The sequence below is a fragment of the Sorex fumeus genome, unplaced genomic scaffold, assembly GCF_029834395.1.
Source record: "Sorex fumeus unplaced genomic scaffold, SorFum_2.1 ptg000077l, whole genome shotgun sequence".
Taxonomy (NCBI): Eukaryota; Metazoa; Chordata; class Mammalia; order Eulipotyphla; family Soricidae; genus Sorex; species Sorex fumeus.
This window is the reverse complement of record NW_026606134.1, coordinates 6,272,015-6,297,745: the sequence shown is the minus strand read 5'-3', so window position 1 is coordinate 6,297,745 and position 25,731 is coordinate 6,272,015.

The following is a 25,731-nucleotide window of genomic DNA, read 5'->3' as shown; positions in this document are numbered from 1 at the left end:
AGTTGAAATTCCTTAGCGTCTCAACTTTACCATACACTTCACTGCACTTGAAAATTCAGATTTAGTATGAAGAATTCTTTATAACAGAGGCAAAAGATAAATAGAATACCTTATATTCAAAGATGTGCTCTTGCCTACAAATCAAAAGAATATTTGGCTCACTCAACAGCATGTAATGTAGTATTTAGTCTTGGGATAAAATTTTACTCATATTTGTCCAAGGCATCATCACTGAAAGCTTTCTCATCCCCTCCAGTTGATGGATAGGTAGGCTACTATAGCCAGGCATCTTGATTTGTTCTTCTAGAATCTTTGACTGGCCCTATAATTTTATATCTTAAACAGGTGCAACTTGAAAATATTCAGTGAAACAAGGCTTTCTACAACTGCTCTTAAAAGTTCAGATCTAGATTTTCCTTCTCTGTGTTAGTTATATCATTTTGCTCCAGGGAGTCTGTAGATAACAGCAGGAATTCTTCCTCCTTTGGCTTTAGTTCATCTCCTGAAAAAGTAGTTCCAAATTCCAATCTGTCCCTTTCCCTCAATCCTTCCTCCATATGTTTTGTTTTGTGGGTCACTATAGAAAAAAAATGAGTGCAGGTCATTCAGTTTTTCCTTCTTTATTTCCCCTACCGAATTAAGAAATAAGTACTGTATATTCAGAAAACAGTTGCTTTATTGATAAAGTGGAAAATCTAAATACTTCGTGCAGTTTATTTGAGTCTATTCCCTTCTTTTCTAATCAATAGTTAATTAAAATCGGGAGGCTTTGTGTGGAAATGACAGATGTCCCTGTGATTTGGCGACATCTCTAAAAACAGTGATCCTAGCCATTGTCAATGCACTTAAAAATAAACCAACAAACCAAAAAGGAGTTTTCTCTCTGATTATCAGTCCTAGATCTTTAATGACATTTGTCAGGGAATGTGGTGGGGAGCAGAATGAAACAAATTTGATTTAAAAATATTCAAGGAAGTTGTGTCTGGTGATGCAACAGTGAAAAAGAGGGACTCGATGAAGGACTGATCTTGGCTCTCTGGGAATGACATAAGTGCCTGGGAAGTTGGCAGAGTTTCAGTAGCTCTCTGGGAAACAACTAGTCCAGATCAAGAGGGCAGGTGCTGGGAGCCCCTGGTACCTCACTCTGTCACAAACTGCTGATTTCATACCTATGTGGTTTGGGGCCAATTGCTCCATTTATATGTGTTTTTTTTCTGAAAAAAATGGGGAAACTCAGAATACTTCATTAGGGCCGTGTGGCTTTCATTCCCCAAGTATGTAATGTGTCCCTATTGTGCCTGGCACATGCTGAGCACTCTGTCTGTGTCCCTCGAACGCTCCCCTGCTTCTTTTACCAATATAGAGTCTGTCGGAGACAGGGGTATTTTGAAATTATAATTAATATGTCAACTTTAAGTTTGACCTCATATTAATAATGTTCCTCTGGTTAATGGTCACTTTTCCAGGTTGTTTGGGTTTTCTTGGAATTTAGAAAGGAATCATTTGCCCTGAAGTGTTAGGCTGGGAGAAATAATTTCTCCCTAGTGCCTCTGTTTCCTCCTGTCTAAATTTTAGATGAAACTAGTTCAGGCTTATGGTTCCCAAGGCAGCCCTGGGGTTCAATGAAAGCTCTATTACTATTCCCAGGGGCATCTAGGTGCTTGGGAAATTTAGACTTGCTTTCCTAGGAGAGACACAAGGGTACCTGATCAGAATCCTGAAAGAAGCTCTTTGTCTCATTGTATTCTTCCAGACACCCAGTCCTTTATTGCACATTATGCCTGCATCTATGTATGCATGTAGTTATATATTACTATATCTTTTATATATATATGAGAGAGAAGCAGGGGGAGAGAGAGGAGGAAGAGGGAAAGAGAGAAAAAGAGAGAGAGAGCCATATCCAGTTCCGTGTTTACTCTGGCTCTTTGCTCAGTGATCACTCCTGGTGGTGCCTGGGGGACCATATGTGGTGTGAAGGACTCAACCTGGATTGACCATATACAACTCAAGCACCCAACCCACTGTCTACTTAACACACACACACACACACACACACATATAGCACTGTAGCACTGTCCTCCAGCTGTTCATTGATTTGCTGGAGCGGCACCAGTTGTGTCTCCATTGTGAGACTTGTTGTTACTGTTTTTGGCATATCTAATATGCCACAGGGAGCTTGCTAGGCTCTGCTGTGTGGGCGGGATACTCTTGTTAGCTTGCTGGGCTCTCCAAGAGAGACAGAGGAATTGAATCTGGGTCGGCCACATGCAAAGCAAACCCCCTACCTGATGTTGTCCAGGTCACATGATTACAATACTGTTAAATTTTATGGTTTGGATTAACAAAATTACTACATGTTCACTGCCACCAAAACTCCACCTCTGTCTCTCAGTCACCCTCAGTCTACCTCTTCCTTTCTTCTGTCTCCAATCTCACTATAACCTGGCACTCTCATCTCTGCTATTATTGGCCAAGGGTTCATTTTCATTGGTAATTGTCTATTTTCCTGTTATTTTCTCTACATGCCATGTATAGGTAAGACTGTCTGGCATTTGCTCCTCTCCTTCTGACTTATTTCATTTAATATGATCCTAGTTCCTTCTAGTTCTACCCATGTGATAAAAATTACAAGATTTCAGTTTTTCTAATAGATGTCTATTGTTCCATTGCTTCATATTATGCAGTTTATACAATATTTATATTTATAGTTTATACAATCATGGCAGAGCCTGGCAAGCTACCCGTGACATATTCAATATGCCAAAAACAGTAACAATAATGGGTCTCATTCCTTTGACCCTGAGAGAGCCCTCAATACACCACTGGGCTACTCTAGCACGTGACAGGGACGAATGTAGACATTACTGGTGCTCGCTCAAGCAATCGATGAACAACAGGATGACAAGTGATACAAGTTTATACAATACTTTCAAGTATTGTGAAGAAATTTTAAAAAATCAGATACTGAAGCCCATATAAAACAAAGTGCCTATATTATAGATTTAGACAAACTGATAGATATGACTGGTAGCTAATATCTTTCAGATAATAGTGATGATGATATTGATGGTCATACTGATGATGGTGGTGATGATGCAGATGTTAAAATCAGGAATTAACATTTACTAAGTATGTCTTATTGGTTATACTTTATACTAGGCGTTTAGACAAGCTGATTTAGTCTTCATGACAATTCTATGAGACATCCAAAATCTGTAAACAAGAACACTGAGATTTAGAAAAGCCAGTGATTTTACAGGTGCCACATTATTAGATGCTTGTTTTACCACCTCCAAAGCCCAAGGTTTCACCTGACAGAATAATTGGATCAACCATCAACCATTTTTACAATTTTCTTCTTAGAGTGATTTCACCCCTCTCAACTCAAGATGCTGCATTTTCTCCTTTATGTGCCTTTGGTTACTGCTTTCTAGTAAATTCACATTTATATAAATTGCCTTTGTTGGCTCCTAGGTGTTAGGTTATTTGATGCTCTTTTTCTAATTTATTCCCTTTCAAGACATGGTCACAGCAGAAAGAAGATCTTGCAAAGCACATGCATCTCACAGTGAATTTATAAATAGAAGCAACATCATGCAATCGCTTGAAACAGACATCAGACTACAGGTCGTTTTCCACTCTTGCCTTGACCAGGTCAATTCAGATTTCACTCATTGAATTCTGGAAGTTTACAAGGTGCTATTTGGTGCAGAGCGAAGCAACAGAATTCTGTTAACTTTCTGTCCATTCATCTTTTTTTAGTAGTGAGATAAAGCTGCACTAGCAGCTTGGAAGGAGACAGTGGAATGAATTTAGCTCAGTTTTATTTGATTCAACAAACAGAAGCAAATGATTAGCCAGGCTTTAAGTATAAAATACCATAGAGCACACTTACAGCTTTGGGTCATATTATCTCAACAGCCATGATAATAGTAATTCAATGCGACCTTACACTGAGTCAGACAACAAGGGGTGTAACTTGGTATGTAAGATGTGTACTTAAACACTAACAATCATTAAGCTGCATCTGCTGTTAAAATAAATGTCAAAACAAGACATTTTCTAATATAACTTCCTGCCCCAGCTGCAATATGTGCGGTTTATTTTCTTTTACCCCACAGTACTGTGGGTCACTGGGGGTCATTGTTTAGCTATTCATATAAGACAGATAACCGAGCTTTTAGTATATTCTGCCTAGTAGACTCATGAATTGTAATTAATAGGGCCACAGTAGCAGAGAAAGAAAGGGCTGCCTTGCTAACACAGACTGGTTTATGTCGTGTACTACCTCATTCTAAACAACAGTTGTAAGCGTCTCCGCTTTGTAATAGGATTTATAGTAGCTTAGACTCTATCTGAGCTCTATATGGTTCTTATGATAGGTGTATTGTTCTTTAAATTCACAAGTTTTTCTTTATTTTATTTAGGTTCTGTGATTTATAAGGTCATTGGTAATAAAGATCCATAAAATGCCCAACTTCAATCCCACCACCAGTGTTTACATCCCTCCACCATTTGTCCCTGGTTCCCTTCCACTCTTCAACCTGTCCTTGACAGACACTAGAGCGGGCCCAGTAACGTCTCCATTGGAGACTTTAGCACAGCGGGTAGGGCGTCTGCCTTGCACGCAGCCAACATGGCCGACCCGAGTTCGATTCCTCCGCCCCTCTCGGAAAGCCCGGCAAGCTACCGAGAGGATCTCGCCTGCACGGCAGAGCCTGGCAAGCTCCCCGTGACGTATTCGATATGCCAGACACAGTAACAACAAAGTCTCCAATGGAGACGTTACTGGGCCCGCTCAAGCAAATCGATGATCAACGGGAGGGCCTTTTACTTTTACTTGACAGACACATTTTTTTAAAATTTAGTTTGTGTTTCAGGCATGCAATAGTGTTAGCTTATATATATATATATATATATATACACACATATATATCAAAGACACATATATACACATATATATCTTACATATACATATACACATATATGTATGTGTATATATACATATATAGACACATATAGGTATATGTATGTATTATCTGTATGAATAAATACATATATGTATGTTTATATACATGCAGATACCTGTGTGTGTCTATATATATATATATGTATATACATATACATACACAAAGATCCCTCACCTTGACACCTAAACTGAATTCCAAGTCCCTGTACTTTGCCCCTTTATTACCTACTACTACCTCTTCTTGCTTCCCCTCTTCATTTCTCCCCTTTCTTGGTATTTTAATTTCTATAATATAGGATTCAGGTATGCCTACTTTTGACAGCTTCTATTCTCTCGTATATATTATAAGTACCATGAATTCCATAGCACAGTGATGCAGTACGCATCATTGCCTACTTCTGGTTCTAAAGGAGACCTGAGTGTCATATTAGATGAGAATGCAGGTTTCAAAGTCAGAGTTCTGACTTTCAATTCGTGTACACAATTTAGACTTTTTCACACTCAAACAAGGTTTTGTCTTTGTTGACTCTCCACTTTCTTATTTTTAAATTACTCATAATGGCATCTATTTTTGAAGACAGTCTGTCCCTTATGAAACAATACATATTTGACAAACTATTAATGGAAAGGCATTGTAGTAGTGACAAACTATGTTCTCTCAGGTAAAAAAAGGGTTCCGGAGGTCTTCAGCTGCCGGGACTCTGCTGGGGCAGGGAGGGAAACTCAACCCACCCCCCTTCAACGTGCCCCGGTGAGGACAGTCAGGCGTGGGGGTAGGAGACTCTGCATTGTTCTTTTCCGGAAGTTTGGTTTTATAGCCTCTGGATCTTGGCCATTGATGGGATTACATGGTGCTGTGGGCAGTTGGTGGGTGTAACTGCCTAGCTACTGGAAGATGGGGGGGATTGTCTTGGTGGAGGAGGCCCAGTCCTGATGCGAGCAACTTACTGTCCTCACGGGGCCCCTTGGAAGGGGGGTGGGTTGAGTTTTCCTCCCCTCCCTGAGCAGAGCCCCAGCATATGAAGTCCTCTGGAACCCAGCCACAGCCATGCTGAGACCACTCTCCACATGCTCAGATGAACCTCACGCATGAAGGAACCGGCAGAGGAACCCAGGTTTGTGGGACCCAGGGCTGAGATCTTCAAGCCTGCTAGATTAGAACTAGGCCTCCTCCACCCAGATGTCCCATCTTGCAGTAGCTAGGCAGTTACACCCACCAACTGCCCCCAGTGCCGTGTAATCAATGGTCAAGATCCAGAGACTATGAAACTAAGCTCCTGACCTCTTGTTGTCTAGTTCTCACTCTCTAGGAGAACCTGGCAGGATACCGAGAGTATCCTGCCCAAACAGCAGAGTCTGGGAAGCTCCCCGTGGCATATTCGATATGCCAAAACCCAGTAACAATGATGGGTCTCATTCCTCTGACCCTGAAAGAGCTTCCAATGTGGCGCTTGCAAAAATCTCAGGACTAGGACGAATGGAGACATTACTGGTGCCTGCACGAGGAAATCGATGAATAATAGGATGACAATGATACAGGTAAAAAAATATTTTATTTTATTAAATCAAGTCAAATAGCCATCTTAACTACCTGATTAAGTAGGTTTTATCATTTTTGAACATGTTCAACATTTTATTTCTGGGCCACACTCAGTTGTGCTCAAGGCTTACTCTTAGCTTGTGCTTAGTGATCTTTCCCAATATAGTCAGGATGGAAATCTAACTCAAGATTGACTGCATGCAAGGCAAGTGCCTTATCCACTATACTCTCTTCTAACCAGATATCCTAAATTCTTTAAAATAGAAAAGTTGAGGCAGAAAAAAGATTGACCTCCTTAAATTTCCACAGCTAGGAAGTGACTAAATTGGAATTGGAATTCTGGCTGTCAGCTTTTGCAGTTTATTTTGTGAACTATTTGCTATGTCTTATCTGTCTCACATATTTTTTTACAGCAGTTTAGTGGGAAGAAGGAAGGAATATACCTCTTTTTATTTTTATTGACAAAATTGAGAAGTCAAAGCACTTATTCTTGATGAAGTTACTTCTTCTAATCTATAAAACGAAAGGCGATCTTTCTTCAGAAGTTCCCAAGACTTCTAAAACCCTAAACCATATTTTTCTATATACATAAGGAATAATGGGGAAGAACTGTCTTTGAAATCTCACAAATTATCTTAATAATCCATCCACTTAAAATATAACTCCAAATTATCATAGTTTATTGGCATATGAAAATTATGCTTAATACTTTTTAGTAATTGGAAGAATGGATGCTTCAGGAAGAATTGTGATATTTTTTCCCTATGGATTTTGTGTCTACTTGTTTGAGAACTTTTATTTAAATATAATGCTTTCACTGTCACCGTCATCTCGTTGTTCATTGATTTGCTCGAGCGGGCACCAGTAATGTCTCCACCCGTGAGATTTATTATTACTGCTTTTGGCATATTGAATATGTCACGGGGAGATACTCTTGGTAGCTTGCCAGGCTCTCCGAGAGGGGCAGAGGAATGGGACCTGGGTCAGCCATGTGCTACTTGTGCAAGCTATCGCTCCAGCCCAAATATAATGCTAATGGAACTAAATTGTAAAGACTTTTTGAGCATTGACAGGCTCTTAATTTAGGCATCGGGACCTTATAATATGCAATGAAGATGTCACTTAATGGTACAGATGAGAGAAGAGCCACTATAAGCAAATTTGGCTGGCAGCAGCCTATTGAAGAAATGGCTCTTGCACTGAACTTTTGAACCTACACATTGATTATTTAAAAAAACAAACAAGTTTTAGCACAATTGTAGTCTTTGCTCATGGACATCACTTACAGTGAATCAAAGTGTCTCATGATTGATGAACCCATCCTGTCATCAGTTCCGCTCCTTTTAACACCTTGGCCAATTGTGTTCCTATTATGCTTTTGCTTTCCTATCACTTCCTTTTTCCATATCAGACACACTATTTTTTTTTGCCTTGGTCCATCATTGTCAACTTTAAAATATCACTTAAATGGATATGTACTTTGTTATTACTGTCGTTGTATCAGTTTTCACACTAGACAGAACTCAGAGGTCAGAACTATTACCAACCACTGTGTGATGGTGTGGGGACCATGTGCTGCCAGGGATGAAACCAGGGCTGTACACATGCAAGACATATGTTGTACTAGTTGAGTCATATCTCTGATTCAATATGAACTCTTTAACCTCCAAATGTTAAAATGACCACCAACAGGGAAGTGAATGGTGATGATTTACCAGTTAAATATAAAAGATATTTATTGAACATTTGTTGATTATACAAGGATAAATATGCGATAGTCTGTATGACTAAAATTTTAATAAATAATTGACTACATATTATAAGTCAGAAGTTTTATTAAGTTCTTTATATATAAATGTGGTGTTTCTCTGAATTGAAAAACTTATTGTCAAGAGAACAAAATTCAAAAACAAACAAGAATGTATATATTTGAATATAAGTGATAGTATAAATAAAGACATAAAATTTTTTTTAATGTACTAACACCCAAGGACAGTAAAAACAAGGGCCAGGAGGATTGGTTCACTATTGGAAGCCTGCCTCAAGAACTGGTGGAGAGGGAAGCTGGGATAGAGACGGGACCAATATGACACTGATGGTTGGAGGAATCACTCTGGATGGAAGATGTGTGTTGAAAGTGGGTAAAGGACCAAACATGATGGCCTCTCAGTATCTGTATTGCAAGTCATAATGGAAAATAGGAGGGGGGGGGGAGAGAGAGAGAGAGAGAGAGAGAGAGAGAGAGAGAGAGAGAGAGAGAGAGAGAGAGAGAGAAAGGGCAAGGATGAGAGAGAGAGCACCTGCCATAGAGGCAGGCTGGTGGGCGGGGGTGGGTTGGGGGAAATCGACACTGGTTGAGGGGTAGGTGTTGGAACATTGTATGACTGAAACCCCATCAAGAAAGCTTTGTAACTGTGTCTCATAGTGATTCAATCAAGAAAAAGAAAATGGGAAAAAATCCCATATGGGGCAGATTGATAAAGCATATAAGAAAATGCTATGAAAGAGAGATATAAGGGTTTCACAGAGAAAAGAAATTGCTATGGAAATATATTGAGGTGGACATTCTTAGGAGAGAAAACAATACAATCATGTAATTTAAAGAGGAAACCAAGAAAGGATTTTTGTACCAGGAATTAGAGGTTCAAAAAACTTAAGAAGATAGAAGAACAGAATTTATGACTCTTCAAGTGACTATGGCTCTATCTATAGATAATTGCTGTTCTTCTTTCCAAGACTAGACAGTGGACTGCACTGGGGTTTAGTTGTAAGTATTTACATTTGTAGAAATTAACTGTCCCTTGCACAAAGTAAGAAGCAAGGTCTCTGGCCTGAATTCTGTCTATTTTTTTTCTCTTTTTGGGTCACACCCAGCAATGCACAGGGGTTACTCCTTGCTTATGCACTAAGAAATTACTCCCGGCAGAGCTTGAGGGACCATATGGGATGCTGGGAATCAAATCGGGCTCAGCTGCCTTTGTGCTATTGCTCCAGCCCCTGCATTCTATCTCTTATTCATACACACTCCTATTATACTCCTAACCAAACACAAAGTAGAATTTATAATATTTTGTTCTAAGACTTTATTCCATCTAACATAGCTTGGGTAGTTTACAAGATGTTGTAGAAATAGATGCTTGGATTCAATACATCACCACTCTTACATACCACGCATAAAATCTCTTTCTATATTCTGGGCAGCAAGATGGAGGCTGCCTCAGAGCTTATAGGAAATCCAGGTATGAGCCGGCAGTGACAGAGCAACTGCAACCTCCTGGGAAGGGGCACGTTCCAGGCTCGTCCTTCACGTCTTACCCAGGTCACGAGTAGCCCCCCATGAGCGGCTCTCTGGCACGGCCATGGCTCCAGAGCCACAGAAACCAATCTCATAATTATCTGGTTCTTGGCAGAAATCCCTCCAGACTTAATAAGTAAAATAGCAGAAATCAAAAATCATATGGTTCTCATAGCCAGCTGTAGAAAACAAATTATTTCACCATGTCTTTTCAGCAGCTCTGATTGTTGGGTGTAAACTCTAAACAATAATGGTGCATCTTTTGTCGAAATTATGAATGTAATCAAAGTAGATAGAGACTTAAGTAGAATTCATCTGCCTCACAGACATTGGAAGGGGTGGAAAGGGGGTATATTGGGGTTCTTGGTGGTAAAAAAAATAAGTACTGGTGAAGGGAAAGGTGTTTGATCATTGCATGACTGAGACTTAAACCTGAAAGCTTTGTAACTTTTCCCACAGTGATTCAATAAATAAATATATTTAAAAAATCTCTTTCTACAGAAGAAGCATTTTTATATATATCAAGAATATAGTACTGGGAATAGTAAGATGAATGGCATGTGGACCCTGCCTTCAGGGCCTAATGCCAACAGAAGAAAAGATAGTTTGAAAGAATGTTGTGCCAAGTTAAGGTCAACATATAAAAGTTTCTTTATAGAGACTAGTTCATACCAATAAATGATTGTGAGGTTGCCTGGAGTAGAATTCATCATTCCAGTGCTTTCAGAAATTCTTCATCTTCAAGAATCCAAAATCTAAATTCATTTACATATGTCTAGGTTCTGGGTCTTTAAAAGAAGAACGATTAGTTAGCATAATCAGTAAGCACTTAATACAATTTGAACCAAACTCTCCAACAACTTAGAGAGAATTGTTCTCTTTCATGCCAGGAAGCCTGTTTGGCAGATTATAATGTTCCAAGTTGTGAGAAAACATAAGTCACCTTGAAAGATGATTGAATATAATCAATGATTAATGGGAAATTTGTGGTCCCTTTAATGACCATAGCTAAATCAAATCAGACTGAACCATAAATTTGTATGCTCTCTGGAACTGGGTCATGTAAAAGTAAGATTTATGAAGAAGAAAAATCAATTTTGTAGTATTACTATGATAAGGTTCATAATTCACAATTTAGAGATTTCATTTAAAGGAGTTTGACTCTTTTTGCATATTTCCATATATTTAATTGGGATAGAAAAGCTGTGTAGATAGGATCTCAGGGGGTTCGGTCAACAGTAATTCATTTTCTTTTAGTTGATTTTATTTCAAACACATATATTAAAAACAGCAAGGGCTCATTCAATCATTTGAGTAAAGATGCTTCAATGTTTAATTTTTTTAAAGAAATTAAGAAGTGCTTTAGCTTAGTTTTTAATACCAAGTCCTACTGGAAATTAGTTAAATGATTTCTGCTCCTTTATTAGTTTAAAGGTATCTCTATTAAAATCAGGAACAATTTAGGAAAACTTCACAATGTTTTGAAAAGTATGCAATTTCAGGGCTGGAGAAATCGGTCAGCAGGTAAGGGGATTGCCTACCCTGGTTCAAAGTCTGGAACCCTATTGGATTCCCCAAACCCATCAGGGGTCATCATTGAGTGTAGAGCAGGAGCAATCCCTGAGTACTGCTGAGTATGGGAAAGAAAAGGGAGGACAGGAAGGAAGGAAGGAAGGAAGGAAGGAAGGAAGGAAGGAAGGAAGGAAGGAAGGAAGGAAGGAAGGGAGGGAGGGAGGGAGGGAGGGAGGGAGGGAGGGAGGGAGGGAGGGGGAAGGAAGGAAGGAAACTACACCATTACTGTTGGCAAGTGTCACTGTCACTGTCCTCCCATTGTTCATCGATTTACTCGAACTGGCCCAGTAATGTCTCCATTGTGACACTTGTTACTGTGTTTGGCATATCGAATACGTCACGGGTAGCTTGCCAGGATTTTCCATGTAGGTGAGATACTCTCTGTAGCTTGCTGGGCTCTCCGAGAGGTGTGGAGGAATCGAACTGGGTTGGCCAGGTTGGTCATGCACAAGGCAAACTCCCTACCCACTTTGCTATCGCTCCAACCCTGTTGGCAACAGAATTTGCAATAACTGTCAAGGTATTATTTTGAAGCTATACTCTTGAAGGAAGGAAGAAAACTACATCATTACTATTGGCAACAGAATTTACAATAGCCGTCAACGTATTACTTTTGAAGCTATACCCTGATTTCTAGCTGAATTTGGGAATATATATATATTTGATTCTGTTGAGACGGAAGCGGTCATTGAAGCCCTAGCCAATCAGGGCATTCAAGCCCAATACATCAAGATCCTCCGTGAGCTGTATTGCGGATTCACTACCAGGATCTCACCATTCTACAAAGAAGTGATCGTTGATGTCAAGAGAGGGGTTCGGCAGGGTGATACCGTTTCACCGAAACTCTTCAGTGCCACCCTCGAGAACATCATGCGACGACTGGAATGGGAAGGAATGGGAGTGAAGATAGATGGTCGGCAACTACACCACCTCCGCTTTGCTGATGACATTGTTTTAATAACACCAAACATCAGCCAAGCGACACAAATGCTGGCTGACTTTGAGCGTGAGTGTGGAAAGGTAGGACTACAGCTGAATCTTACGAAGACAATGTTTATGAGAAACAGCCTCGTTCCTGACTCCCCATTCGCTCTCAATGGAACGACCATCTCCGAATGCAACAGCTATGTGTACCTAGGTTGAGAAGTCAACATGACAAATGACCTGGCACTTGAGCTGCGCAGGAGGAAGAAAGCGGCTTGGAACGCCTTCAAGAACATTGAAGAAAGAGCTAAGAGGACGAATTACCTCCGACTCCGGGTACATCTCTTTGATTCCACTGTTCTTCCTGCATTAACATATGCCTCAGAGACCTGGGCCCTACGCAAACAGGATGAGAAAGCTATTCAGGTCTCCCAAAGAATAGAAAGAGCTATGCTTGGAATATCAGGTTTCACTCAAATGAGAGAAAAAATCTGGAGTTCCGACATTCGTCGACAATCAAGAATCAGGGAAGCTGTCTCATTTGCCAAGGTGTCAAAAATCAGATGGGCTGGTCACGTAATGAGATTTAAAGACGACCGCTGGACTGGAGCTGTTACTGACTGGATTCCACGGGATGTCAAAAGACCGCGTGGCTGCCCACCTACCAGATGGTCAGACTTGTTCATGAAGATCGTGAATGATCGGTTTGAGGCTCTTCATATTCCCAGAGCAAACAGATGCCATTGGGCTACACTAGCACGCGACAGGGACAAATGGAGACGTTACTGGCGCCCGCTCGAGCAAATCGACCACTAACGGGAAGTGAATAAGTGAATACATATATATATATGTATATATATATATATATATATATGTTGCACTGTTAGTCAATTTTGAGGAAAATTGCAAGGAAGTTGGACTTATGGAGATCCATATCTGGAGCAAAAACATATTTGCTTGCATGGGTAAATTCCTGCAAAAAGCAGTTGCAATATTTCCACTCAGAACATAAAATGCTTCTCTAGATTTCCATGGGTACAGACACTAGAGGAATAGGACAGAGGCTCATCAGTTTTCTTCTTGGTTCAAAACCCAGCATCAGAGGCTTAAAGTGAAATAAGCACAAAACGTTAGGTCATCTAGTGCAGACTCAAGAGGAAGCACTAAAACACTGAAGAGGAAGGACATCTATTACCAGTTGCAGTCCTTTGTCATTGTACAGAATAGCGTAGAGGGAAAATGTGATACTCAAAACTGACATTTGACTAAAAATTTTATTTAATGAGTTTGTGATCTCATGGCTAGCATACTGAAATTCATGAATCAGAGAGAATTGGAGTGTAACATGCCTTAGAAAACAGCAAAGAGAATAATCATGTTATAAAGTAAATGATTATTGGCTTTATGAGTTACAAGACATGCTAGTTACAAGCTCTGCTGTGCATGCATGGATACTGCATCACAGTCTCCAAATTTTATTTTATTCAATAGTACTAGCCTTGATCCAGGTGTCCAACCTCTCCAAAATGGAGTCTAATATGATACCTTTTTTGTTCTAGTATTCCCATGCATTACTCAGCAGTCCTTCAGAACACACCTTAAAATATGTCACAAATCCTTTCCTTTGGTTCCTTCATGACCACCCTCATCCAAGTCAATGGACTGGTAACCTCCTCAGTAAATACTGCAGCCAGCTCTTCTGTGCTCTCATCCATGGCACTGAGCCCTGAATTTTTAGTATAAATCTGATCTTGTCTCTCTCTGAATGAAAAATCTCTAGTGACTTTCAAGCTTCACTAAACTAAAATCAATATCAATTTGATCAATTGATATTGTATCAAATCAATTTGATATTGTATAAACTCCCAGGTCGGCCGGGGACGGGGGGGGGGGGGGAGGGGGGCGGAGGCTCTCCCAGTCACCACCGCGTTTCGCAGGGTGGGGGGGTGGTCCTCTGGCCACTCCCTCAGCAGGGGAAGCCCGGGCCATGGCACTGACAGAGGAGGAAACGAGGGTGAAGCCGGTGGTTGATCAGATGGCGTTTATTCCATTCTCCCCACATGCCAGTTCCAGTTTCTCTGAGCCCCCCATTCTAGTCTCATGTTGCTCCTCATTCCTATCTACTCCTGTCTCTCCTGCTCATCTCTCTATGCTCCATCTTGCACCCTGCTTTCTCTCCTCTCTCTCCAACTCCCTAATCTCTCCATGCCTAACATTGCACCAAAGCTACACCCAGTCATGTAGCAAGTCAACATAAAAAAGCTCTTCCTTTGCTCATGGGCAAAATATCACATAAGATATTTTTCTTCTTTCCTCAGTCCAATAACTCAATGAACATCTTAATTAACATCTTAATTCTACTTCTTAATATTAGTTATTTTGTATCAACACAGTGAAAGATACATTGAGGCAGCTCTCCTGGGAACCTCTTGCCAGAGACTCAGACTACAGTGCTCAGGCCAGATTAATTATTTCTAACCCTAGCAGGGTCCAATTCTAGTTATAACTTTTTGGATCATGACAGCATTTGTCCATGACCGAGCTCTTAACTTATAGTTAAGCATTATGGCACTTTGGCCAGGCTCATTTCAATGCCAGGGTAGTACATAGCTCACTGCTTTCCCTGGGTCCATCCAGTCCCGCATCAGGACCCTGATTTGGGGGATGCTAGGAAATAAGGGCAGCTGAGGCTTAGATTGAGAGAATAGATGTCCAGGAGGAAAATATGACTTAGAGTCAAATGACTCCCACATAAAAAAAGCATAGCATTTACTACTGTCTTATAGTGCCCATACAAAAAAGGACATTGCTTTGAATAAAATATGCAAAGGACTTAAGGAGAAGAGAAAACAGTATTTACAAGTCAATAGATCACAAAGAAAGAAATTACAAATAAACACAGAGGAAATGGAGCACTGTGATAGGAGTGACACAGTCAACCTAAACCTTCTGTGGCAATGTTATCCTACAGATACACCAAATCTTTTAGCCTAGTTACTGCTGCTAGTTCCTCTTATTTATTCCTGACCTCATGCCGAGGCCTGAGTGTGTAGAATTCTGCTTTCTCAGACCTCTTTTGCGTGTTTCTACTTTCTTCCTGGAATGTTTGTTTTCTAGGAATTTCCATACCTTTTTTCCTGCAGACTCTCATGTCTGCTCTAAGGCCACCATATTTTCTCTAATTTTTGTGTCTTGTCTTATTTTTGTAGGTTTGGAGGGGATAAGAGCTTAATCTTAGTGTTTACTGAATTAATGAGTGTATGTATTTCACTGTGTATGTATGCATATCGCTTAAAATGGAACCCGTTTCACTCCTGTATTAACTACCATGGTTAGTATAGACAAAGTTTGAGAAGTATGTCTTAGAAAATATAGCAAGAAGAGCAACGTATTACATAAGCTACGGATCTAATGGAATCATTTCAGTTGTTCTAGTATTGAAAAGGCTCCTCTCTGTTCTACCTTCAGTAGGGATATCGATCATAATGAGTTTATATTTATGAAGGCACATATGACCTTCTCGAAGTCACACTTAGGTCCACTCTGACCTATTTTACAAAGTAAATAAGACCTTAGTTTTTCTTTTTTCAACTCTCAATATTAAAGATTCACTAATTTCAAATCCAACATTGACTACAGTATCAAATATATTTTTTCTTTTCCCCTTGGAGTAATACTTCCAGAATTCATTCTGTCATAGATGGCTTAAAAATAGAGTTGCACAGAAGATCACAGCAGTAATAAACTTAAAAAAGGATTGTAACCACAGAATAAAGGGGAAAAGCACAATCCAGAGGAAACTTGCCAGAATAGAGAAAAGAATTTACCTTCTACAGAGATATATTTTTAGGAACTTTTTATAGAAAGGCTGGAGGATTGAATAGCCTGACAAAATCCATTACCTCACTGCAAATCTATCACTCCCAGCAGTAAAATAAGCACTAAAATAAGATACTTACATATGACAATTTGAAGAATTCTAAATATCCTTTAGCCTATATAATATTTTCAAAATTATTTTTGCATTCACTCAGTAAAGACCATTGCCAACATCTCAGTGAAATGTTTGTGGGAGGAATGAAATGTTGAAAATTATTGGTAAAAGCACTAAATTGAGATCATTTGTTCTTCTATTTAAAGCGGCATGACCTAAATCAAAATATCAAATGTGGTAGTTTTCTTCCTTTCTCTTTGCCTTATCTCCCTGGGCACACAGTGATGTAACTCATTGAAAAGACTGTGAGACAAGTTTTTTTTTTCTCTCTATTAGTTTGCCAGGGCTCTGTAGTAAAGTAACACATAATGGGGGCCTAACAGAGAAGAAAATGTATTTTCTTTCATTTTTGAATGCTATATATTTAAAGTCAAGTTTCATTGAACATTTTATCAAAATGTCTTAAAGGATTGTCTATGCTTATGTTTTAGGAGTGTAATGCTACTACAGCGTGCCCACTACCAAATTGTCAATATTCCTCCAACAACAATCCACTGGAATTTTACAGTCCGCACTTCCAATCTTTGTCCCTTGACAACCTAAGTTCTGGAGACACTGGAAAGTGTCTATTTATTCCCTTGGTATCGGTTTATCATGGGGTACCTTTCTTTGATTAGAAGATGGTTGTAATTTTTCTGTATCTTCATGTACACTTCTCTCTTTCTCTCTCTCTTCATATATGCAGTTAAATACACACATACATACATTTGTGTGTATATATATAAAACACACACATGTATATATATATATATATATATATATATATCTGTCCATATTCTCTTTTGTAAAGATACCAGTTATGTTGGAGTACTGTTTAACCTACTAAACCCATTTAATTTAAAGTCACATTCTGATGTACTGGGATTTAGAATCTCTCCATATGAATTTAGCAGAGAGAGAATCAATCCATTAACATTTGCCAATGGTAAGCAGAATTTGGTATTTGGAACATCTCCATATCACCCCCTTAAAAGATGCTTGACCTACAGTTCATTTCTCCTTTGGCTCTCATTGCTCAGAGATAACAATGGCTTGAATTACTTGAAAGGCCACAAGTTCAATGGCAAGTAGCAAGAATTATAGAGGTACTCAATTTACCTTCCGAGCTTCACTGTAATGGACAAGAAAATAAGGCTCAAATTCCTTAGATTCTTCCCTTAGATTCTTAGTTATGTCTGCTACAGTACCTCATGTCACTGTAACATGTGTAATGTTTTTATTTGAGCCTAACTTTTGTCATCTCAAAACTGGCAGTGAGAAATGTTTTCAGAGTGCTCTGATGAAAAATCTCTCCTATGTCTGAGAATCCTCTACATGGTGATGAAGTCAAAACTATAATGAGAATGATTTTCTGCATTCAATTTGGAGAGAAGACCTATTGCACTTATACATCTGAAATTGCTTTATGATTTAAATATCATCATTCAGTTTGAAGGGGTTTATTTTGAAACCTTTTATCTTTAAACCTTGATTACAGAGTTTACTGGCAATTTTCAAGAGGACTCAAGGCAGAAATTTGGATATATGGGTGGGGTTTTTCCTTAAAAGGGATTCAGGTTTCATCAGATTATGAATGTTAGTTTCGATTCACTAGTGTTAAGAACCAGCAAGAATTCATGGACAGAACTGATTTCAGCAAGAACAGAGTTAGAGGGAGAGTAGGAGGGGGCAGTGAATTATTGACAGAAGGAAGTTACACTCTGGTGGTGGTCGTGTTGTTAGGATACTGTAAGTACACAAGAACCTCTGTAACAACATTGTAAATCACAGAAAATTGGTTTAAAAAAAAGGGGTGGAAATAACAAATGAATTAAAACTCTAATCAAGTTGGGTAAAGCCCAGAATCCCTGAGGGTCTGACACAGAGAATATACTAAAAGAGACTAGAATCCTAGAAAACAAAAATAGAAGATCTATTGCTAGAAGGAGATGAGAAGTATTGAAAGAATATCTCACAAAATCATCAGATGTTTGGAAGAGTAGATGGAGGTGGAGGAATGAGTAGATTCTGGGCAGAATGGCTGTAGTTTTCTGCCATCTTTGCCTGCACCACTGGCTGATCCTTGATCTCTTTACTCTTATTTATGTTTCTGATCTATATTTTTCATGATGCTGTCACTGTCACTGTCACTGTCCTCCAGTTGTTCATCGACTTTCTCAAGTGGGCCCAGTAATGTCTCCATTGTGAGACTTTGTTGTTACTGTGTTTGGCATATCGAGTACATCATGGGTAGCTTGCCAGGCTTTGCCGTGCAGGCGAGATACTCTCGGTAGCTTGCTGGGCACCCGAGAGGGACGGAGGAATCAAACTCGGGTCGGCCATGTTGGCTGCGTGCAAGGCAAACGCCCTACCCACTGTGCTATCGCTCCAGCCCTTAATGATGCTATGAAAGGAATATAGAAATGTTTATTGTCTCCTTGTTTGAGACATATCTAAGAAAAAACCAAGAGATATAAATGAGACCCAACTAAGACACTGTGAAAAAAGGTAAGTGATGTGATCAAGATTCCACAGCTAATTTAGAGAAAGGGGCTAGAATCTAGATCTGCCATGCTCTATCCATCTGTAAAAGTCCAACTCCACTCTCCCCAAACTAAGTACCCAGAATGAGAAATTCCCTCCCACAGAGACAGCTTGACTCTGCCACTTTCTCCTTCCCCTATGACTTCTCCTCCTCCTGAGTTTTCTATTTTTATCAAAGTTAATCTTGTCTGGAGTTTACAGAATCTATTCCTTCTATGAGATTGGATTTACACAAAACTCTCTACCATCTTCCCACTTCACTGCTTCCATTGTTACAGAAGCCACTTCCTCTTTCGGATGATTATTTTCATGTTAATCTCCAATGCTAAGAACAACATATTGAATTGCCTAATATTTTTTAATTCAATTTTTGCCATAATTGATTAGCTTTTTTTTTTGAAAGAAGACATTTAGCCCTCTTTCTCTCCTTAAGGCCCTTACCACATATATAGATCCTTTTTCCTACATGTTTCTGAAATTTTGATGATGTCAATATTCTTTACCTTTCTCATGACTAGAAGTATATAGCATGTAAATGGAGGGCATAACATTTGTAGTTCAAATTTCTGGGTTCAAAATCCTGTATGTTTGAGTGAAATCTAATTGTGAATAGCTTTGTAACGGTCTATCTCACAGTGATTCAATAAAAAAAAAACTTTGAAAAAAAATCCACCTTAACCATGAACAAGTTAGGAGACTCTGACTGACCTCCAAACACTATGTGTTTTAAGTTCTCGGTTCATTGTCTTTTTCCCTTTGTCTTTCTCATCTACTAAACAGACAAGCTTTGTAGTTAAGCACATTTTTCTTTTCTTTGTGGAATTGTAGGAGAGAGTAAGAATGAACATGAAGCTGCCTGCCTTGGGCTGGAAAATGACAGCCTTACCTGTCCAGAGGGACAAGACTCAGCTACGGCTGCTTCAGCCCAGTCAGAAAATAACTCTCTACCATCTCAAATGGGTCTCATACTTAGTTTCTTTATCTGTGGTAAGGGAAACTGGGAAAACTCAGGAAGAGGTAGGAAAATATTTTAGCACAATACCTGGTACCCCCAATACCAACTTCCTTCTCATACTTTAAAATGAGATAAAAGAGATATTTTAAGCTTATTTTCATTTGGGGCCAAACCTAGTAGTATTCGGGGCTACTGTTAGCTCATGCTTATAGGTCACTCTTGGGGAGTACCTGAGAAAGCATATGGTACAGGGATGCAAGCCCAGTCTTTCCGCAAGCAAAGCATAAACCAGTGGACCTACCTCTTTGTATCTAAGAAGGAAAAACCAGTTATAATAGTTAAAGATTATCCCCCCTCTTCCATTCATCACCATAACCACTCTCAGACCTGCTAAAATTTTCTCTGTGATTTTAAATCTTTCTAAAACACATTCAATATCAAAAAGGTTTTTCTTTGTGCCTGTTTATGTCAGTTAAATTTCTGGGTATTAGTAGTGAGGTAAGTCTTGGTAAAACACAAGCCCAACTTCAGAGACCTCAGAACTGAACATGAGGTACTAGGAATTTATTGTGTAGAACAGACTTTCTCCAATTCCAAATGGGCTAATCAAGACTCTATTACGAACACATAGATACCCTCCTGGGAAACAGAAGGCTATAAAACTGCCTGTATTTATGTGCTATTGCAGAGTTTGTGCATTCATTTGGACTTTCTCTAATTAAACTGAAAAGATTTCTTTTCAGGTGGAGAAGGAGTCTATTTTCTTACTGAGTGGGGGGAATTGGGCCAGACAAGATTAGAGAAATTTGAACATTCTCATCCCATCTTTGTATGTCCAACAAATCATCAGGCATCAGTGTTCAAAGGTGTTTTTTGTGAACTTTCCATGGTGCCATCCTCCAACCTGCAGTCATATCTCTGTAGAGATCATTATTTAAACTTTCCTAGTACCCTCATAACTTTCTACGTTGATGAAAGATAAGTTTGCTTTTTCCTTTCTCCAGGTGGATGCCCCAGATTTCTCCATGAGAATGAATGCATTTAGGCACTTAGGTAAACAGAGACTATCATTGTGAATCCAGAGGATCTGATCTGGGTAAGACCCACATTATACCCCATCCATACTCATGTATATTTTATCTCTGATGAACGTGAATCCTTAAAACCAAAAATCATGTCCATATGTGTTTACTCTCAAGTGCATTCATCCTTTTTAATTCCAACATTACAAAAGGTCAGTTGCATTGCCTGAATTTTACCAAGCAAGTGCGGTAGTTTGACTTATGGTGCAAGTTTCTTGACTGCAAACTACAATAGCAGTGCCACATTTTCATACTTTTCCATTATCTCATAGTGGGTGGGATGTATTTCCCCAATATTTAACTTTGGCTACAGAAATATTAATGGTTGCCATACAACCAAAGCCTGAAACTCTGCTATGCAGCTGGCTCACTCTCTTGGGTATTGTTATTGCCATAAGACTAATAAAGAAGACTCTTCACCATAGTCATTTCAGTTGACCTTTAGATTACTAGACTCATAAAGAACCAGCTCAGCTAACTGGAAGATGCATGAATGATAAATCAATGTTTGTGGTTATGGGAATTACAATTTTGTGATCTTCTTATAATGTATCATTATGGTAAACATTACAGAGTAAGGATAAAAAAACTCAATAGAATTATGCAGTTTTAGCAGCAAGTATGGATTATAATGTAGATTTATCTCTTAGAAAGTTTTCCTGTTTCACTTGAGATCAAAGCACTTTATCAAGATTGAATGATGTCACTGTCATATTGTTATTTAATGTCTCCTTTATCCTCTGATCCTTTAGTTCTCTGAGGATAGTGATTATACCTGAATTGGTTTATTATTATTATTATTATTATTATTATTATTATTATACCCCAGTAACTATCATCTTACCCAATATACAGAAGCTACACAATTAACATTAGCAAAAAGAATATACTAATAAATCTGGATGGAGTTATTATCCCGAATGTTTAGAAAATTTATAAATTTTCTCATCAGAAAAAAATTGAGCCAATGAATGTACATAAAAAACAGCATATGGTCTGATAAAGATTCTAATACCTGATTATAGAAATATAAAACTTCTTTCTAGAAGGTAAAAGTATAAAACTTGTGATCAAGATAATTTGGAAACATTGCATACATTAAGCCTAAAATGATCCTAATTTTTGCTCTGGCATTTTAGGAATGAATGTCTGTGTACACTGGCAAGTCTTAGTAATTTTCCAGGGGATAGGTTATTTGACCAGATGAGTCATTTTGCTGATCATGCTGGGAATCCTTCTGCATGCTATTTTATATTTTACTTGTTAAATAGGTGAAGGGATTGGCCAGAACTAAAAGGATCAGAACTTAAAAGGTCATTTTTATAGGACATAGAGGAGGACATAATATGATCCGTGAAAGCTAACAATGTATACAGATAAGTGCCACTGTTGGTACATCCTGTTTAATGATAATTAAGGGAGAATGACTCAGTAACCCTTTGAGAATATTTGCATCTATACAGATAGTATAAAGAATGCTCTCATCCTTAAATTTCAGGTTATTCTTCTTTGAAGTGAAGTATTCCCAGTCACATGGGAAAAACTCAGGCAGCTGCCAGCATCCTGGATTCATGAGGAACTGTTTGTTAGAATTAATTCATTAAAATTTGGCCTGGAGGAAATTTCATGAATGGTGCCTTAGAGTTGGAGAGGTAATTTTGAGTTTGGGTAGGATGTCACTGGGACTGGGAATCAGAAAGTATGAACAAATTGCAGAACAATAAGTGATTTTTTTCTGAAGTCATTTTTCAATTATTCAGTCCATAGTAATCTACTTTTTCTTTTAGAAGTCTCAAATTTTCCAACTTTCAGTTTTGTTTTGACTACTGTGGTTGGGAATTTCTCCACTTTAGACAATTCATTATGACTCTCAGGGTGACCTGTGTGAAGGGTAGAAAAGAATCAGGTGGAGAGAAAGAAAAAACAGACACGCAGTTTGAAACAGGGCGACATATGGTCTGTTCCTAATGCTGTGACTTTGGGCAGGATATGTCCTTCTCCTCTCCAAGAAAGGCCTTTATAATCCCTTGAGATTGTTACCTTTATTACTTGTTCCTGTTGAGATTTTGGACCATATTTACATGGGAACCCGACCATTGACTGAGTAGCAGTCACTGAGATAATCAAACACTATCTAAAGCTGTAGAAGAGAGGAGGAAGGAAGGAAGGAAGGAAGGAAGGAAGGAAGGAAGGAAGGAAGGAAGGAAGGAAGGAAGGGAGGGAGGGAGGGAGGGAGGGAGGGAGGGAGGGAGGGAGGAGGGAAAAGAGACAGAAAGAGAGAAAAAGAAAGAGAAAGAAAGAAAGAAAGAAAGAAAGAAAGAAAGAAAGAAAGAAAGGCAAGCAAACAAGCAAACAAGCAAGCAAGCAAGAAAGAGAAAGAGAAAAAGAGAGAGGAGGGGAGGGAAGGAGGAAAAGAGGGAGAGAGGTATTAAGAGAAACTGAGAGAAAGAATGAAGGAGAGAGAGGGAAGGAAAGCAAGAAAGAGGAAGGGTAAAGGGGGAAGGAGAAAAGGAGAAGGAAGAACTAACATTTTAATATTATATTGTGCAAAATTCTGAAACATTTTTCTAATGATAAAATACAAGCATTTCATAAACATTACCAAATACGCACACTTTGGGGGGAAGGAGTTTGGAGCTTGGAGTACTAAAGGCTAAATGTCAGAGAGCACAGTAAAAAAGTTCCTGGAATTGACTGATGCTCTGGCTATCTCTAAGCTTAAGTGTAATATTTTATGATGATCAATAAAAATAAAACTAACACTTAAGTTCTATATTGAGATCACCAAAAATAAAAATTTATCTATCAATAAATTCCATAGACAACAGAGAAATTTAAAATCACAGCTCTGGCACACGCCCCAGGCGTCCTCTGGGACCCTGGGCCAGCCACCATCCCTGAGCCCCTTCCTGTTCATCCCCCGTGCTGCACCTGGTCTTCTCCTACTCATAGGTCAGTGAAAATTTGAATTCCGGATTCTGCCTCCCCTGTGCACACACCCCAGGCATCCTCTGGGATCCTGGTCTGTCCACCATCACTGAGACCTTTCCTGTCTGTCCCCAATTCTTCACTCGATCTTCCCCGGCTCCCAGGTCTGTACTATCCGCACCCCCCACCCCCCACACACCAGGTACTCGTAGGGGCGGGGCCTCTGCAGAAGTGGGCGTGGCCTATATGAGAGCCTGCAAGAGCTCATGAGGCTGCAAATTACAAAAACCTGGAAATCTTGTGTAACATCTCAGTCTCCATACCACCACAACAAACATGGGGAAACAATGCAAATCCTCACCACGAGGAGAGGTCGATTAAAAAGAGTCCAGAAGCCTTAATAGTGTTACTAACATAAGGAGCTCTCTGATAAAGAATTTAGATATGAAGTAATGAAAATGTTTAATGAACTTGAAGAATTTGTGAGACCGATATCCAGTAAATTAAAGGAAGACATGAATGGAACAATTGAGAGAATACAGGAAGAAATGAGAGCAGAAATAGGAAGGCTATGCACAGAAATTTCATGAATAAAGGATTTGGTAGATTAAATAAAAAACTCAGTGTGTGCCCTCAACAGTAGAATGGCTGCAGCTGAAGACATAAGCAGTGAGCTGGAAGATGAGCTGCAGGAAACTTACAGGCAGCAACAAACAATGGCAAGAGACCTCAAAATAGCTCTAGAGCGAATCAGAGTCCTAGGGGATAATTCCAAGAGGAACAACATTAGAATCATTGGAATACCAAAAGGTCAGGGAAACAATCCCAATGAAAAAGCCATGGCTAAAGAAATCATTGCTGAAAAGTTCCCAGAGCTGGAGAATGTAGGCATCCAGATTCAAGGAGTCCAAAGGGTGTCAGCTAAAAGAGACCCTAACAAAAACACTCCAAGACATATCATGGTTAGAATGATAGATGCCATGAATAGAGACACAATACTGCAAGCAGCAAGGTCAAAGAAGGAAATCAAATACAAAGGAGGACCCCTTAGATTCACAGCAGACCTATCAGAGGAAACCCTCCAAGACTGAAAGCAATGGTGGAATATAGTGAAAGAGCTCACTGAAATGAATGCTTCATCATGAATACTTTATCTGGCTAAACTCTCACTCAAACTCGAAGGAACGGTACATTATTTTCTGGTTAGACATTGTATCAATTATCTTCTCAGATCATGATGCACTGAAGATAGAAGATAATCATGTATGGATGCAGAAAACCAAATCAAACACCTGTAAATTAAACAACTCAATGTTGAAAAATGAATGGATCAGGAGAAAAATTCAGGAAGAAATCAAAAGATACCTGGAAACAAATGAGAATGAAGACACAAGCTACCAGAACCTGTGTGACGTAGCAAAAGCTGTGTTAAGGGTAAAATTTATACTCTGCACGCATTTCTCAGGAGAGAAGAAAGGGGCCACATGAACAACTTGACTTCACTTTTCAAGGTCTTAGTAAAGGGCCAACAAAGGGAGCTGAAACCGGGCAGAAGGAAATAAAGCATAAAACTTAAAAGCAGAAATCAATGACATGGAAACCCAAAAATCAATCAAAAGGTCAATGAAACCAAGAGCTGGTTCTTCAAGAAAATAAACAGGATAGATAAACCACTAGCAAGACTCATAAAGAAAGAGAGAGAACCCTAATAAACTGAATCAGAAATGAGAAGGGGATATCACAATAGAAACCAAAGAAATTCAAAAAATCATCAAAGACTATATTGAAAGTCTGTATGCCACAAAACAAGAGAACCTAGAAGAAATGGATAAATTCCTGGATTCCTATAATTTCCCAAGACTGAATCAAGAAGATCTAGAATAATTGAATAGTCCTATTAATATCAAGGAAATTGAAACTGTAATCAAAAGTCTTCCCAAAAACAAAAG